The sequence below is a fragment of the Choloepus didactylus genome, chromosome 12 (genome assembly GCF_015220235.1).
Source record: "Choloepus didactylus isolate mChoDid1 chromosome 12, mChoDid1.pri, whole genome shotgun sequence".
Lineage (NCBI taxonomy): Eukaryota > Metazoa > Chordata > Mammalia > Pilosa > Megalonychidae > Choloepus > Choloepus didactylus.
In genome coordinates this window covers 71,260,352-71,278,613 of record NC_051318.1, presented here as the reverse complement: position 1 = coordinate 71,278,613, position 18,262 = coordinate 71,260,352, and the positions used below count along the sequence as shown (strand labels likewise).

Sequence of the window (18,262 nt, the reverse complement as noted above, 5' to 3'; positions counted from 1 at the left end):
GGAAACAACCTAAACAAAATGTCTCATCACATCTCCATGGAAACAACCTAATCAAAAGATCTGCCCCCACAAGACTGGATTAAAAGAACCGTCTTTTCTGAGGTACTTAATATATCCAAACTAGCACATAAGGCAAGGAAGAGTCCTGACCCTCTGGAGAGGCATCTCCCCAATAGGGAAGTGATACAGAACAAGGAGCAAATCCAAATAGGAAAGGATTCAGACAGCCATATTTGCTGGTGTGGCATGAGCTGTCAACAACCTAAAGTGCCTGAGAGCCCCGCAGGGGCATGGATGGGCAAGGGACCTGGCCATGGGGCCTCCTCATCACTTCCCAGCAGCCTAGTCCTATCTCCACCTCCCCACCACCCCAGTAAGGAAGTCATAAGAACTGAACTCGAATGCACATGTGCCCGCTGCTCCCTCATCATGGCTGGAAGTATCCACTCACCTTCTACCATCATGGCAACACCCTCACAATATTGCCAGCTATGGCATGGCTATGGGTCACCATCCCTTGGCTACATTCAAGGGACTGGGAACAGCCAGGTACCCCAAAGCAAAGAGCAGCTGGTCATCATCAAAGAGTTGGGAAAAGAAATGAGACCCATCTAGCAGGGAGCAAGAGTGCAATGGAGAGACTAAAACGAGGCATCATTCATGATAGAGGACTAGTCCAGGAGTGCATGGCTGAAGCAGAATGGAATGCTAGATCTTAGCTGCCTTGTTAGCTTTGAAGGCTTTCCATCTTTTTACCAGACGAGAGAAGTTACAGTTTATCTCCCCTGTTCAGATGAAACTTGTTTTCAAAATGTTAACAGTTTGTTTTTATTTCTCCCCTTTTCCCTCCCATGGTTCGCTAGGCTCTGACCTTACAGACTTTAAGCTTGAGAAGAGATTTTGCAGTTGATTAAGATTTGTGTTTTAAATTGTTATGAAGAACCTGTATTTTTTTTCCTTAAGCACTGATTAAAACACACACACACACACACACACACACACACAGTCACACACACACAGAAAAGTTACTTATCTTACATCAAACTTTAATTTTCCTCCAAGCTACCAGTATCTCACTTTAATCTTTTCTTTTGAATTTATTTATGTTACTTAAATTGTCCTTTGTTCCTTTTCCTACACTAATATAACTCTAAGGGTTCTGTTTTTAGTAAATATTGACAACACACTTTACTTAGTACAGTGTAGATTCTGCTTAATGTAATTTCTGTTTTGCTTAAATATTTGTATGACTATTAGTGCTTTGAAGTCAGTTAAAAGGTGCACAAGTTATAAATACAGAAGAGCAACCTATCATACCTAAGAAGGACCTCTGAAAAATTTTATACTGAGATTTTATGTAGATTTTATGTTTCCTGTAAGTTGATCAAAATTTCTGGAAAAAAAAATGACTAAAATTATTTGCATCTTTGTTTGTATTTATTACTTGATGTAATAAAGCTTACTTTCATAAATAACAATAAATGAAAGAGGATTTGATGAGTAGCAAAGAAGGGAGGACCAAAGTTTCTAGACAACGAGAAAAGAAAAGATGTTCTTTCCAGTATTCCCTTTTTTTCCACCCTAGTCTGAGTTTCTTAGGTCTGCAGCATAACAAAGTGCCACAAACGGAATGGCTTAAAAAAAAAACAGAAATTTATTGTCTCAGAGTTCTGGGGGCTGGTAGTCTGAAACCAAGGTGTCAGTGGAACAGTATACCCTCTGATATCTGTGGGTTAGGAAACTTCCTTGTCTGCCCCTCAGTTTTGGTGGTTTGCCAACAATCTCTAGCATTCCATTATTGTTTGCAACTGCAGCACTTCCACTATGTGGCATTAACCCTGTCTCTCTCTTTTCCTGTTCTTAGAAGGACAATAGTCATTTTGGATTAGGGGCCTGCTCTCCTCCAGTAGGACCTAAACTCTGCAATGCCCTATTTCCAAATAAGGACACATTCTCAGCTTCTGAGGTATTGGGGTTAGGACTTCAACATATCTCTTTTTGGAGTGGACATGATTCAACTCCCATGCTCAGCAGGGTCCTAAAGCAGGAGGAAAGTTAAACAGTTTCTTTATTCTTCTCTTTTATATCCTGGGACTGTATTCTGGGACAGTTCTGATGTCCTTCATTTCCTTACACTTACTCCTGATCATAAGTTCTTGCCTTCTAGTCTCAAGCTATTCAACTGCTATAAGATGGCTCTATGATTTTGAGGCTCTTTGAGAGGAAGGGACAAAGGACTCTATTTCTTGTAACAAAAAGAGGCGGATTCACATATATTTCATATACTGTTTTACCTTGCACAAAGAAACTGAGTGGGAAACTTTATAGCAAACATTGATGTGGGGGCCCAGCGCCCAGGTTCCCTCCCCTCCATAGTGATTTCATGTAGCTGTGTACTTGACCAGGACAAATGTCAAAAGTCATCAGACCTCCCCAGGGGAGGAAAAAATGTATTGTTAACAAAGCATTGAAACTCCTCTCCCATGATGGCTGTTTATAACAATCTCCACACTCTTATGTCACGAGACCCTGCTGAAACTATGTTCTCACACCCCCACCTTGTCCTAACCCTTATAAACCACTCCCTAGCACCCCTCCTTTTGCGGAGCACTGACTTCCATCTTTCTCAGCCAGCTGCTCCCATGGAATCATAACTCCTGTAAGTCAGTCTTATTAAACTCACGGCTGACTCTGTGTCTGGTGTGTTCTTGGTCCCAGGGATAAACTGAGTTGTGACAGTGGGTTTAACAACCGTTATTACTATTCAAACTATAGCCTCCTTATTTTAGATTCAGTATAATTATTTATGCAAAAAATGTTAGAACCCCATTCCACACTGTCATACATTTTTATTGTCTATAAACTTCCAATAACAAATTTTATTTTTAATAGATATTATCTCTTTAGCCACCTCCTTGTAGTAAACTAAAATCTCCAAATTAGACTGTAGGTCTGCTTGTTCAAATTTAAAATGTAAATTGAATTAAGGGATTTTTGAAACAATACAGTATCATCACTATTGTATTCATCCATTCCAAACAATTGCTAAGAGCTGCAAAGTGAAGTTCCTCTAGCTCCTTCTTTAAGGAATAGATAAGCTTCATTAGCACTTTATTTGCACATTAATAAGAATGGAGTACTTGAATACAGACTATTCTCTCAGGCATATCAAAAATTTCTCATGCAATTTTACTTCTTTTATTATTAAAATTTTTTCTGTTTGTTTTCTTTGGAAAAATCTAGAGGGAAAAAAGTAAACTCTAGTCAGAAAATTCCAATGTAGTGAGTTTCACTATACCTCTACCCCCTACACGTGCGCACACACACGTGTACACACACACACACACACACACACAGAGTGAAATAGCTTTTTAGTAAACAGCTTCCATTTTTTGATGAAAAGGTAAAGTTTTTTCTCTGGGAGTAATTATGTATGAATTAAGTTTTTACTTGTGTGTCCAAAAAGTATTGCTCAGTTTGGGTGGTTAATGAATTAAAAAAAAATAGTATATATTCCTCCTTATCCCTGGGTTTCATATTTGCAAATTTGCCTACTGGGAAACATTGATTTGTAACTCCAAACTTTTATGGGCATTCACAGGCATGCGCAGAGCTCCCAAAAATTGAGTCACCCACCATGTCACCCAGCTGAATTCAAGCAAGGTTAGGGTCTGCATTCTTGCTTCGACTTTCATATTGTAGACAAATGTTCTTTTCACAGTATACTTAGTGACATCTTTTCCCCAATTTTGTGGGATTATTTTTTTTTTGGGGAGGGGTTGTTTCTGTTGTTTAAAATGGCCACTGAGTGTATTAATGAAGTGCTATTGAGTGTTGCTAAGCAGGAGAAGGCTATGATGTACCTCAGAGAGAAAATGCAAGTGTTAGATAAGCTTTGTTCAGGCATGAGTTATATGAATTAGATATGGGTTCAATGTTAATTAATTGATGATATGTATCAAATAAGATGTCTTTAAATAAAAACAGACGAAAAGCAATGTTATGTATTGATTGTTTGACAAAATACTGTGACCAGAGTTTCACAGGAACCTAACCTGGTATTTCTCTAGAGCAGTGGTTCCATAATAGCTAATTCCATGTTTGGAGTGACTTTATACAACATAACTACTGTGAATAATAGGAATCCACTGTCTTCACCTCTTACAGTCTGTATTATTTAATTTATCACACCACATATACATAGGTATATTTCAATAAAGTAAAAGTTTCAGATTTAATCATAGTCTTGATTAGAGTGAAAAGCAAATAGTACAAACAGCTACCAATAACAAATCATTAGTTGTTCTAAAAGTTCCCTCTTTTGTTTTTCTAAATGAAACTAGATTAATTATAATGTTAATGTAGAGCATAAAAATTAATGAAACTTACGTAAGACAAATAATTTTTTATCTTTAAAATAAAGTATTAATATGTTACAAGGAAAAAATCTAATGTTACAAAATATCTTTAAAAGTAAAGATTTAAAAATATCTTTAATCATAGTGTAACCTAAATACATAGGCATGGTTTCCCATGAAATGGAGTTTGCTCCTCAACAAAAAACTTAGAGCTATAAAACTGATCAACATTAGCTAACAAAATATTAAATTACTGAGAATGATTTTTACAAGTTAATAATTTGTTAATTTTAGTTGATAATTTTAAAAAAACTGAATATATTAACAATTTATTAAAAACAATTGCTTTTGTTAAAACGTAATTGTTCTAAAATTGTTATGCAGCAAGTGTGTTCTTTATCATGTAAATATTGAGTTGACAAAGTGACCAAGTTCAGAATTTTCTTTATCAGAGGATTTCCTATTCCCACATTGTCAGGGATAATATTCCTCAATTTTTATGCATTATCATCAGTGTAGGGTACAAAATAAAGACCCTGTGAAGCAGGGAGGTACCAGTCAATATCTCATCAGTCCTGCTAAACAAGTTTTACACTGAATCACATCCTCAGGCTTCAGTCTGTAAAGTATGTGGAAGCTTTACCCTTAACTCAGGGACACATTAGCTGCTGCTATTCATGTGCTGAGTTTGACAGAGGTCTTGTTTTAAATAAAGCAAATTTTAACATTAACATTTTAAATGTATGTGGATGTATGAGTGGTATCTTCATATAATCATGTTCTGTGATGTCAGATATTTAATATGTTCATGACTTTTTAAATAATAAATAAATAAACAGAGAAATGTGTGAGATCACAGTTACTTCCACAGGAATAGGACTGATAAATATTTGAGAATACTATGTATTTAGAAAGGCACTTCTTGCTCTCCAGTACTGAGAGCTATTAGCCAAATTATATTCTACCTAGGGCCTAAGTGTTCATATGTTCTTAATTACCATGATTTTTGTTTGTTAGTTTCTGTTTTTGTTTTTGTTTTGTTTTGTTTTATGGCATGAAGTCTATTCTATTAAAACAAGAGGCAGCATAATGTTTTCCTAGAATAGTATAAGAATTTAATATAGATTTTTTGCAGTTTAGATGAAGAGAGAATGATTTTATGGACATCATTTGAACTGTGAAGTTAGATTGATATGAATTTGCTGATACTGACACTTATTAGGTCAGTGAAGGTATATCTATTATTTAAGCTTTCTGATGCCCATTTTATTAAAAGGAGGTAAAATATTTTATAATCATCATTATGAACCAAAAACTTATCTAAACTCCTTAACATGTGTGTATTGGTGTTCCTCAAAGAATGTGCACTTCTAAAAATATCGGCTATTACTGCTTATTTTTATTCTTGTCTCTCTGTACTGCACTGGCCCTAACATATGTCTTACTCATTACTCATTTGGAATACTATGACAGTCTCCTAATGGCATAATTAATCTTCTATAGACTTGCTTTGGTGACACCACCACCGTATTCACAAATTTTTTCTTAATTTCTTTCATCAAATTTTCAAGGGCTTTTACTATTTTTCCTCCCCATATTTTTTTTCCTCTTTCTTCTCATTTGTTTCTTTCCCCAACTATTCACTCCTATCACAAACTATTGACTTCCTCTTTTTCAGATACTTCTTTTGTGTTTTTGCCCATGTCAGTGTTCCATCCTTCTGAACTGCTCTTCCTCCCATGTCTTTTCTGACATAAAAAATTTTCCCATCTTCTAAGATTCAACCAAATCCTCCATAAAATTTTCACCAGTTTTTATCTTTTCCCTCCCTTGAGTTGTATTGAAAATAACTCATTGCTTTATGTTGCAGTCGTGTAAAGTTTTCATCTACTTTCCTAAATTATAATGATATGAACGAGTCATAATACTGTCTTATACATCCTTGTAATGCTAATTCAATATATATCATATATTTTTTTCTGCAGAATGATAATTATGATATTAGGCTTACCTGAAATGTGTTCTACCCACAGAAATTATTAAGTTCCAAAATAAAAACCAGATAATTTAATCTCTGTGATTTTTTGCCAATAAACCTAAACTTGAATATGGACTATACATTATAGTGTGTAATAGTAGCTTTGCACAGTTTTATGTGACATACTTTCCGATGATTTTGAAAGCCATGTGAATGCAAGAGTGATAACCTTGAAAGAGGATTTTTTTTTATTATTTTTAATGTTTACAAAAGCTTAAGTGATAACTTTGTTAAGAAATACATATCTAGAACACCAAAACTGCATATTTCTTGAAAGTATTATATAAATGAAAGCACAAAATATCTTTGCAATGCTATATTATTAGATGATTATGTTACCCTTGAAGTTAGCAGAAAGTTTGACTAACAGTATTTTTTAAAAATATATCCGGTAATAGTATTCAGTGAGACAATGTCACTAAAAACCTTCTCCGATAAAGGGTCATTTTCTTATAATATTTTGCTTAAACTGTAATTTGGATAAAAGTCAGAAAAAGGCATGAAAATATATTCAGACTGATTTCTTTTGCAAGAAGAATCTGGTAGCAACATCCTACACCATCTGGAGTTTTTGCAGCTTCCTCTTGGGCCTGAAGCCAGTAGGGGATTGCAATAATCTAATCTTGAAATAATAAAAGTGTGAATGACCATTTCAAGGTCTCATTCTAATACTCATGAGTACAATGCAATAGAAGTTCCTTGAAGGGAAGGTAAGACAGAGAAATTTCCCTAGGAATTTAATATTTTTAAAACAAAAAATCCAGAAAATTAGGAAGCAATAATAATATTTAATGATTATTTGTTTTTAACAGTCATTAAAACATTTAGTACTGTAAGGTAAGAATACTTAAAACATAAACTATAATGTGAAAGACAATTAAAACCGAAAAGTACATATTGCAGTTTTTTTTTATTTCTATAAGTATCTTTGACAGGTCATTGTGGAATGTATATCATATAATTTTACTGTTTGTAGCAAGGCTGGCTAAAATAACAGGAACTAGACAAAATACATACTGTTGATAAACATTATTTTTTCTGTATGATTGGAATCTAACATCACTAGAAATACTTTAAAACTTATAAAAATAATTAGTACTATATTAAAGTAATTGAATTAACAGTTAATAAAATAACCCTAGTAAGAAAATTTTTAAAAACATATTTTAAAAAGTCAATATTATAACACAGTTGAATACTGAAGAAAGCTAAAGACAGATTCATTTTAGTCAATAGAAAGAGTAAAACAATGATTACAGATATATGATTAAAGTAGAACAATTACAATCTAGGATATGAATGCTTAATGTGATTATATATGTTTTAACTCTAAGATCCTCAAATATCAAGTCAAGCTGAAAGTAAATCAGTCAACCTCAAATGTAATTTTGTTTGTATTGTTGTTAGCAATGTATGTATTTAAATGTAAATAAGCATGTATATTTAATACATTTTCAAAATTTAAATTTCTAAGTAAGGCCAACAACTTAATTATTTTAACTGATTGATTCATTTAAACCAGCTCCTTTGATACATCTCTCCTCTCCCTTTCACTTCTCTCTCTCTCTCTCAATATATATATAATATTTAGTATGTATGTTTACACATATACACATACACTTACATAATTATATGATCTTATCATAACTGAAAATTGTTTATTAACCTGTATATTTAAAATGTTAAGTTCATCTTATATTCCATGGGTATGTCTTAAGGGAGACTGAGCTGATAGATCTTGTCAGCAAGTGGATAGCATTCCAATCCTTATAAATCTGTCAGAAGATGTACCACACCAGGGAACATGTTGATGGAGTAGAAATGTTTGTGCCCAGATTCTTTCTCAATCCTCATTATGAAGATCTGCTTATATTTTTCACAGTCCTAAACAAAATATTTCTAAATAATTTTTGATAAATTATTATTCTATTTTTATTTCATACTTTGAGATCAGGTAGTCAAAGCATGAATTGTCTTCTTGATAAACTAAGAGCTGTAATTGTTGTAAAATTTTTCCAAAATGCACATGATAAATCATGATATAAAATATCCAAAGGCTTATGTATGCTAAATGAAAAAACATATATATTCATCAAATTCTTTTTTTTTTTAAAAAAAGAACTACATCCTATCCTATTCAACCACATTTACCATCCTTTCTATTAACTAATAAATAATCATGGAAACAGGTCTCATGAGACCATGAAATTTGACCAAATCTTAATAGTTTGAATCCTCTATTTTAGTGGAAATATCAGTGGCATTTTCACAATTGACAAATAGTTCTTCCATATTTCTCTCTGTGAATTTTCTGTGGGTAAGCTTGAGTATCAAAATAAGGAATATTGTAATCCTTATAGCCATAACAAGTTAGGCACTAAAAAAGGAAGAAAAAAATGAATATAATATTAGCACTTTCTAAAGAAGGTATAAGAGAAGAAGGAGGAGGAAGAGTTGGAGGAGGTGAAGGAGGAGGGAAAGGAAGAAGAAGAAGAGAAGCAGAAGAAGGAGGAAGAGAAAAAGACCAGCAATGTTCAAGCAAACAAGTTTGGGAAGAACAGAAGAGAAGTTTACAGAGCAACGTGGTTCAAGTGCTGCCCCTAGATTACTGCACTGAAAGTGAAAATCAGCTCTTTCTGGAGGAAGAAATGGGTCTTTGACCTCAACCTCAGTTCAAAGCCCAGGGATAAAAGTGGATGGTATTTTGAAAGCAAGATCAGAAGACTATAAAGAAGCAATCAAAAAAGCTAGTAGCAAATATTTGCTGTTGACAAAAGGAGAGGGCCTCATCTTATTTATGTTATCAAAGGAGTCAAGATATCCTAATCCTCAGAACAGTCTCTGATACAAGTAAACCATAGCCTTCCCATCTCAGTTTTTATAGTTGAATTTTGAATCTAGATGAATACCTTCTGATTTGTCATCAGAAGATTTTAAAAGTTCACAGGCATCAAGTCTTGGAATCTTGCTTTTGAGAAATAAAGTGGCAGAAGCACAATAAATTGTCACCAATGACCTAGCTGTCCTCAGCATCTAAGCGGTGGTAAGTGATCTATTTAAGGGATCTTGCCTGGAAGCTGCAACAAACTTCATGTCTCTCATCTGTCCACACATCTACCCTTCAGGCCAGAGCAGAATAATGGTTTCTTTCTTCTTTTCTACATTCCAGATAAAATGAGAGTGCATTCTTTTGACTATCCAAACCAGAATTTTGGTGACAATGCATCTGGAAACATAATTCTACTTTTCCAGGTCTTAGAATAATAGAAAGAATTTTAGAGGCACAGATGATGGTTTTATTAAAATATGGCATTAGTTGTTAGTCATTGATCTGAAAAATATGATCAGATAAAGTGTAGCAAAATGTAGGCACTGGATGTGAGGAGGAAAGAAAGGCCCAGAAGAGAACATATTGACCAGTGCTCCTTAGTAATCTTAAGTGGGAAAAGGTAAGGAGGTGAAGAACAACAAAAGTAGGTTTATAAGTGCTATCAAGACTTGAGGGGATGCTGGAAAACAATTCCATCAATATAAATATTTTCCTAGGACTGAGTTTTTCTAACTAAATCAAACATGAAATAAAATAAACACATTTGCATGTAACTGGAGTATGTAATTTCATATTCAAATCCAACTCTGGAAAATAGTTTACATACCAAAGTTGAAAAAAAGTAATAATTAATTGAGTCATATTACCACTGTAAATTTATTAAAAATTTAAAAAAAAAACCACTTAAGTTTAGAACAATTCTAACCATTTTATTTTAAAAATAGGAAAATTAGGTTCAGAGAAGTTAAATATCTTGATAATACCATACATCTAGTTACCAGAACTGTGCAGATAATTATTATCTCCTTATTTCTAATAGTCTTCTCTCTTTATATAGCCATCTTTATATTGCCCAGTAGGCAACTTTTGTTTTTATCCATTTAGCATTCATTTCTCTTCTACTGTTAATATCACCTTGTCTTAGTCTGAGAACCATCATACTCATTCATTTGATATGGTCTTTGTTGAATCATCAATCATGTTGCCAGTTAACCCTTCTCCCCATTAAATGATGTGTACTTCACAAAGCTAAATAGATACTTTATCCCTTACATTAAATCAGCAGCAAATTATACTGGATTGAAAAAGAGTTTGATTTCTACAATAATGTCCTAGAGACACCATGCATTAAATTCTACTACCTAGCTCATTTCCTGATCGACAATAGGTACTTTCCCCTTAAATTCTATGATCTATTTCACATAATCGCAAAAAAAAAAAAAAAAAAAATCCTTTATGCTTAATGTAAGCAATAGAATTACTATTACTTGCAATCAAGCCTAGTCACATAGAAAATGTTAATAAAGATGTTCAGGGAAATGTAAAAGATTCAGTAATATCAATGCTGTGATGGAACAAAGGACAGTGAGATTCCAGTTCATGTTCAGATTGAGGTTGTGGTGGTTTGAAGCTGTATGTACCCTAGAAAAATATGTTCTTAAAGTTAATCCATTCCTGTGGGTATAGACCCATTGTAAGTAAGACCTTTTGATGAGGGTACGTCAGTTAAGGTGTGATCCAGTTCATTCAGGATGGGTCTTAATCCTATTACTGGAGTCCTTTGTGACTGGAATGAATACAGAGAGAGAGAGAGAGACAGAAATAAGAAGCTGAAATCACTGAAACCTGGAAGAGAAAGGAGAGACCAGAAGATGCTGCCATGTGCCTTGCCATGTGGCAGAGAAGCCAAGGATCGCTGGCAGCCAGTCTTCAGGAAGAAAGCATCACCTTGATGATGCCCTGATTTGAACATTTTCCTGGCCTCAAAACCATGAGCAAAAGAATTTCCATTGTTGAAGCCAAACCATTTCATGGCATTTGCCCAAGCAGCCTGGGAAACTAAAACAGGGGTTCACAACCCATGATATGCAACTGGAGTAAGGATACCTTATAGGATTCATCTGGATTGGAGCTATCTGAACTCACTGTTCTGTCTTACACATTCTCCAGTTCATGAAATTGTTTCTTCCTTATAAGACAAAACTAAGAAGGCCACATAGGCCTTAACTCCGCTTAACACTACACAATTTTAACACATGCTCCAGATCTCAGCAACTATGTAGATTCAGCATTGGAAGAGACCGGGTGAAAACATGTAATCACAAAAAGTAATTTGATCAATTTTCATTATAACAGGCAGCTGGAACTACACGATAATCATAACCGTAAGAATGGTTCATCTTCCAAATGTGGAAAAATAGTTTGTTTAAATCTTTATGCCCAACAAAAGACAAAAGAAACAAACATTCTGTTCTTGTGAACATCACTTTTATTTGAGACACAATATTAAATAATTCCAATTATGATTTTCACAGATCCATAATCACTTAAATATAAGTACTTTTGCAGAATATCTTTGCTATCAAATCACAAGGGCATATTTGAACTGTTCTCTTATCCTTCTCCAAAGTGTCAAATTGTCCTTAGCCCAGTTAATTGCACCCTAGAGCAAACCAAAATTACTAAAACATTTTAGGGAATACTAGCTAACTTAAATTTCAGAAACATGGCTAACACTATTACACGGCTAACACTGTTACCCATGAGGTAGAGTGAGGTACTCAGAACATCAGATGACATACAAGATTTATTTCATAGTGATGTGCTTTATCTAGCCCTGGTTATATCCTTCATTTCTTGAGTTCATGGTAGGAAAGGATATATTTAACTCCTAGTAGTGTATAATTAGTGTTATTTTGGTTGTAAAAGCTAAATAGCAGACATTGAATCTCTTACTATCTACTATGTAAATCCCTTCCTCAAGTACTTGAAAGGTGCAGGAGTAGAAATTTTCAAAATGTGAATCAGGTAGTGACTTCAATTATAGCTACTGTTCCAGATATGAACGTCTTATAAATCAGTAAGGCCTCTGGCTCCTGGCATTTAGTTATCAGTTTGACAGATGCTTTCACCTCCATTATGGGAAAAAAGAGTATACTTTATCAGTTTGGTTTGATAAAGGAAGCTGAACCAGTTATATAGAAATAAGGGTTTTATTATGGGATTAACCTTTAAATAATTGTAGGACTAGATGGAGAAGTCTGCAAGCTTGTTGCATCTGCATAGTAGATAAATTTGAAGTCACCATCTTTAATCTAGGCTGGCAGTTGCCAAGGATAGCTGGATGTAAAATGACAGAGATCAAGGTCTAGCTAAAATACTTAATGAAAAACTGGAACCCCATGACAACATGGAACCCACAAGGGCAAAATGAAAGCTATAGAAGGATAAACTGGATTTCTTGTGTCTCCATTGAAATTGTGGGGTTGGTTCATACTAGCTCATGACAGTCGAATGTTAAATTTTCAGAATTTTGTGAGATGCTTAATGTCACATAGGTAGGTTGAATTGGTCATGATGGGAGTATTTTCACCAAAGAAATTGGCAAATCCTTCTAGTCAGAGCTTTTATTTTCTGAGAAGGCACTGTTAAACTTTATCAGTACAACACTGCATCTATCTCTGCCCACCACCCATCTTAACGAAGGAGTTGACTTATAGGGAAATTTTGCATCCTTCACCACAGTCAGCACAAACTCCTGACCCAGAACTCAGAGAAGCCAAAGGAGGAAATTTGTCAAAGCTAGAGGAGATGCAACCTGTTTTGTCCTGTCAAGAAGTTAGTCCAACAACATGTAATCTGACAAAAAGGCTAACACTCTGCACTGGCCTTCAGAGGTTAGAAAAGGCTGCTGCTTTCATTCTGTCCCCAAATATTGCTCAATTTTCTTGTTTTAACCTCTAATTTGGAAGTATTCAGGCAAAAGGATTCTAAAAACTACAGTTTGGATAAAAAAAAATGCAGTTCCAACTTAGCTAAGCTAATACAGTAAAAAGCCATTGTTGCAATTTGCTAAAGCTGCCGTTATGCAAGATGCCAGAAATGAATTGGCTTTTATAAAGGGGATATACTAAGTTACAAATTTACAGTTCTAAGGCCATAAAAGTGTCCAATCTAAGGCACCAACACTTTCTTCACTGAGGAAAGGCCGATGGCGTCCGGAATACCACTGTGAGCTGGGAAGGCACATAGCTTGTTTCTGCTTTCAAAATTGTTTTCTCCAAAATGTCTCCTGGCTTCTGTCTCCCTTAGCTACTCTCTCTCAGCTCCTGTGCATTCTTACTTGTTCTCCCAGGACATTTCTCTGTAAGCTTCTGGGGGGTCCTCTCTTAGCTTCTCTGGAGCAAACTCTGGGATTCATTTTCTTAGCTTAGCATCTCCAAACATCTTTCTGTCTGCATCTCCAAGAGTTTAGGTCTGTGTCGGCAATTAGTTCCCTTCAGGACTCCAGTAAACTAATCAAGGGCAGGGTCATATTGCCATGGAAATAATCTAATCAAAAGGTCTTGCCCAGAGTTGGGTGGGTCACATCTCCATGGAAACAACCTAATCAGAAGATCCCACCCACAGTAAGTCTGCCCCCAAAAGATTGCATTAAAAAACATAGTCTTTCCTAGGGTACATAACAGTTTCAAACCAGCACAGCCACCTTACAACTAGACACAATATATTTCCAATTATCTGGTGTATTATAACTCTCTCTCCCCATCTGGCCTTAGAGATAGGTCAACTTTCTGAATCTGTGCAGTGTCACAGGACATGATGGTACTGTGTGATAGAATCTGAAAAATTTTTGATTTTTAGAGTCCTAAATAGAGATCTCAAAATAAGCCCCTTTGGTGACATGGACCCCACTGAAAAATACCACTGTGGTGGATTGAATTTTAGTCCTAGTTCTTTATTTCCCTTTAGTAGTAGTATAAATCACTCATGATGGTCTCATTGTGAGTTGAGTATACTTGCACTTTCCCAAACCATGCAGTTGAGCTGAGCCAAGTAACTTGCTTTAGCCAATGAGTTGAAAGCAGTAGCATTAAATATGCTTGGACATTTGAGTTAGTGCTCTTGTGCTTGTGCTATTGTAATGTGAAAAAATACTCTAGACAGTCACTAACAACAAAGCCTGGAGCTCAGCCCAGCTGAGGCCAGCTGAGTTTATGCAAGCTTCGGCTAACCAGCAGATCTGTGACTTGAAGCAGAACCACACTAGCTGACCTAGGGATCTGTGGAAAAGAGGATAAATGCTTATTATCAGACACTGGAAAGTTTTGGGGTAGTTTAGTAATGAGCATTATTATGGCAGTAGTTAACTGACACAGCCGCTTTGCAGAGACACTTACTGGTGCAGAAATGTTTCTGAAATTAATTGGAAATGCATGGCTTAAATATATATCTATTTAAGTCAACTTTATTATAGTATGTCAGTTTTCATTTAGGCAAAAATTTTCCATTTAAAATGATTAATTGATATTTTTCTACAAGCTGTGTCCCAAATTCTGGACTACTACTAGTAGAAGCCACATGTAGAGAGAATCAAATAATCACTATTCTAGGACAGTATTAAGAAACAGAACAGGCATGTAAAAATAGCACAGATATTGCACCTGCAAAAATCTGTTTGCTTTTTTTTCTTTCCCCTGACTGTAGGCGAAAGGACACAACTTCTCCCAGAAACTGAGAACACAGCACCATCTCTTTTCTCCACATATTATAGAGGTAAGAATCTATTAGTTTATTACTTTTTAGCATCTCTCACATTTCTTGCCACTGAAATTTGTGAAAACAACATTATGATTACTTTTTATAACAACTTTTAAAAGTCTCTGTGTTTTGTAAAAGGTATACTCATCTATATGAAAAATAAACAGTTTTATTTCCATCTGTGGAAGTGGAAACTAAAACATTAATCAGATCAGCAAATCTAAAGAACCTGGTAAGACATATGCATGGCAAAGAAATAGGTCTGATAAAAAAAATATGTTTTCTCCTTCAGTCAATTCCTTCTGGATACAATGACCTAATGTGAATCAGGAAATTCCCCCCAAAGTGAAGGCAAAGTTCCTCCAATTCATGCCCTGCCTTTAAAGAATGTTTAAAATAAGTAGGTCTCTGGATTTTGGATTTACACGTAGATTTTGGTTTCTCTCTGACACATTTACCAAATGACTTAAGAAGTTTTGAATGGTGCCCAGGAAAAGAGAAAAACATTTAGCCATGAAAAGATGCTGTCTTGGCATTATTGTCTCTCCAGTTCCATGGCCCAAAAGATACAGAGATGTATAAACTTTGTGGCCATCCAGGCAAACCAAAAATAGGATAATCACAGTGGGTGTAGTTAGGATTCTGGAGCTAAGTCAGCTAATGTTCTTTTGAAAAGCAGCACCTCATTTACAACTAGGCCTTGGTATGTGTGTTCTGAACATCTTTGTCAGTGAGATAACAGGTGTCTACTGAACCTGAGCAACCCATAATGAAGTCTCATCTCATCAACCTGGCCATAAATGTGGACATGCCCAGTATGCACTCCTTCATAAGGTGAAAGTGGTTTTTATGGAAATAGTTCTGATCAAGCACTGAAGGCAAAAACAAACTGCAGGAGGAAATTGTTCACACTCCAGATAAGTCTCCTCCTGCCAAAATGCAGACCCCTCCTAAATCCACACAAGGACCTCACAGAAATTCAGTATGAATAGATAAACAAGGATAATAACAAAAATAAAACATTAAGCCAAGTGTAAAGATTGATTTGTACAACTTCCTAGAAACTTCCAAAGCGTGGTCTTAAATTTTTCTGTGAATAAAATCATTGTCCTAATAATATTGGGTCTGTATCACTTGTTTTGTTTAATACTGTTTGTAAAATTCATCAATGATCTTCCTTTAAGCTGTAGTTTCTTTTTTCTTTGTAAAGAATATGTCAGAATTTATGTATCCAATCTGCTTGAAATGGAAATTCAGATATTTAGATTTTGTCAATTTTTGATAATGCTGCAATGAACATTCTTCTGCAATTATCCTAGTGAAGTTTTCTAGATAATTTACCTAGTGTTCAAATTGCTGCTTGATAGAGTAGGTATAGCTTCACCTTTATGAAGTAATGCTGAATTGTTTTCTACAATGATTAAAACAATTTAACCCACCACTTTGTATTGTCAGACATTTTAACTCTGGCTAATTCAGTGACTTCGTATTATCACATAACAGATACTATTCTCATTTCTCTTATAGCTTTTGAGATTGAGCATGTTTTAAAATGCATATTGGTCACTTGTATTCTTTTTATTGTAATGCACATGTTAAGACTGTTGGGTTTTCTTTTGGATTAGTTTCCTTTTACATATTGATTTATGAAACCTATTTATATATTCTTATATATAATGCTGATTTTTGTAGGTTATAAGTGTTGCTAATACCTCTTCTGTGCATATCATATTCCTTTTCTTTCTTAATGATGCCTTTGGATGCACTGGAATTCTTACTTTTAATGTAATTGAGTTTTGATTCTTTTATGAATGCATTCTGTATCCCAAATTTATGAAAAATAAGTTCTAAAACTTTAAAGATTTTCTTTTTCCATTTAGATCTTCAACCAAAATAGAATTGACTTATGTGGTGGTTCCATGCTCTGGTCCAATTTCATTTTTATCTGTATAGATCCCTAATTCTCCCAGCATGATTTTTTTTAAATGTATTTTTTTACCAGTGATACATTAGAACAACTATATCATATGTAATCCTTCCCATTGGTCTAATGGCTATTCCTGTACCAATGCTACACTCCTTTGAGTAATATCTCTTTTTAATTAGTTTTGGTACATAGAACAATTTACCCCACCTTGTTCTTCAAATAAGTCTTTGTTCACACTAGAATTTTCAAGTAAATATTATAATTTTGTGTTCAAATTCAACAATATAAAATGCTTGGATTTTTATTAGATTTAATTGAATTGAGTTTGAGGAAAATCAGAATCTTTGAAATTGTGACTTAATTCATGCCCATGATATATTGCTCTGTTTATTTGAATTTTCTTTAGCTATTCTCAATAATATTCAACTTTTTCTCCTGCAGATACCTTAAACAAATTTTGTAGATGTGTTGCCTTATAGTTCATTTATCAGAATTATTCTATTTTAAATATCATTTTTGTTTCTCATATATAGTAATTAAGTAGTTTTTGCCTATTAACTTCATATCCATACAACCAGTATACTCTAGTAATTTTAATAATTGTCTATTTATTCATTAGCTTTTTCTATATATGATCACATCGTAGGAAATTAATGGCATTTGCTCTTTCTTTTTAAACATACCTTTTAATTTATTTTTTCTTGATACATTATGCTGGCTAGAATCTCTAGTACCATTTTGTGTAGGGAAAGATAGATAAGGCATCCTTATCTTGTTCCTCATTTCAAAAAGAAAGTTATGTTTCATCATTAATTCTGATGTTTGCCATAAATTTTTTTTTGACAAATACACTTTTTCAGTTTAAGAGAATTTCTACCTTCAGTTACTAAGAAATTATACTTTGAATGAGGATAGTATTTAGATTTTAACACAATTCTTTCCCTGAGATCTATTGATATGATTTACACTGTAAACTGTTAATTGGATGGATTACATTAATTGAAGTTTTATTTGTAATCTAATCTGTATTCCTGATATAAATATAACATGCTCATAATATAATATCCTTTATAATGCAGTGCTGGATGCTTAAGAGTATATTTTCATCTATGTCTATAAATGATGTAATTTTATATAATTTTCCTTTATTGAACTTTTCATGAAGATTTTTCATTTACAATTTTGCTGGTCTTATGTTTTTGTAATCTGTTGCTGCATAATAAATCACATCAAAACTTAGTGACCTAAACAGCACTTTTTTTAAATCTTTCTACGTTCTAAGGGTGACTTGGCACAACTGGTGGTACTTCTTATACACTTATACAGTTATACTTCTTAGTCACTTATAC

General features: G+C 34.2%; 1 pseudogene; it reads left to right on the top strand.

Moving 5' to 3' along the window:
• The first annotated feature begins 409 nt into the window (after window positions 1-409).
• Window positions 410-719, top strand: LOC119507475 (annotated as a pseudogene).
• The last annotated feature ends 17,543 nt before the right edge of the window (window positions 720-18,262 follow it).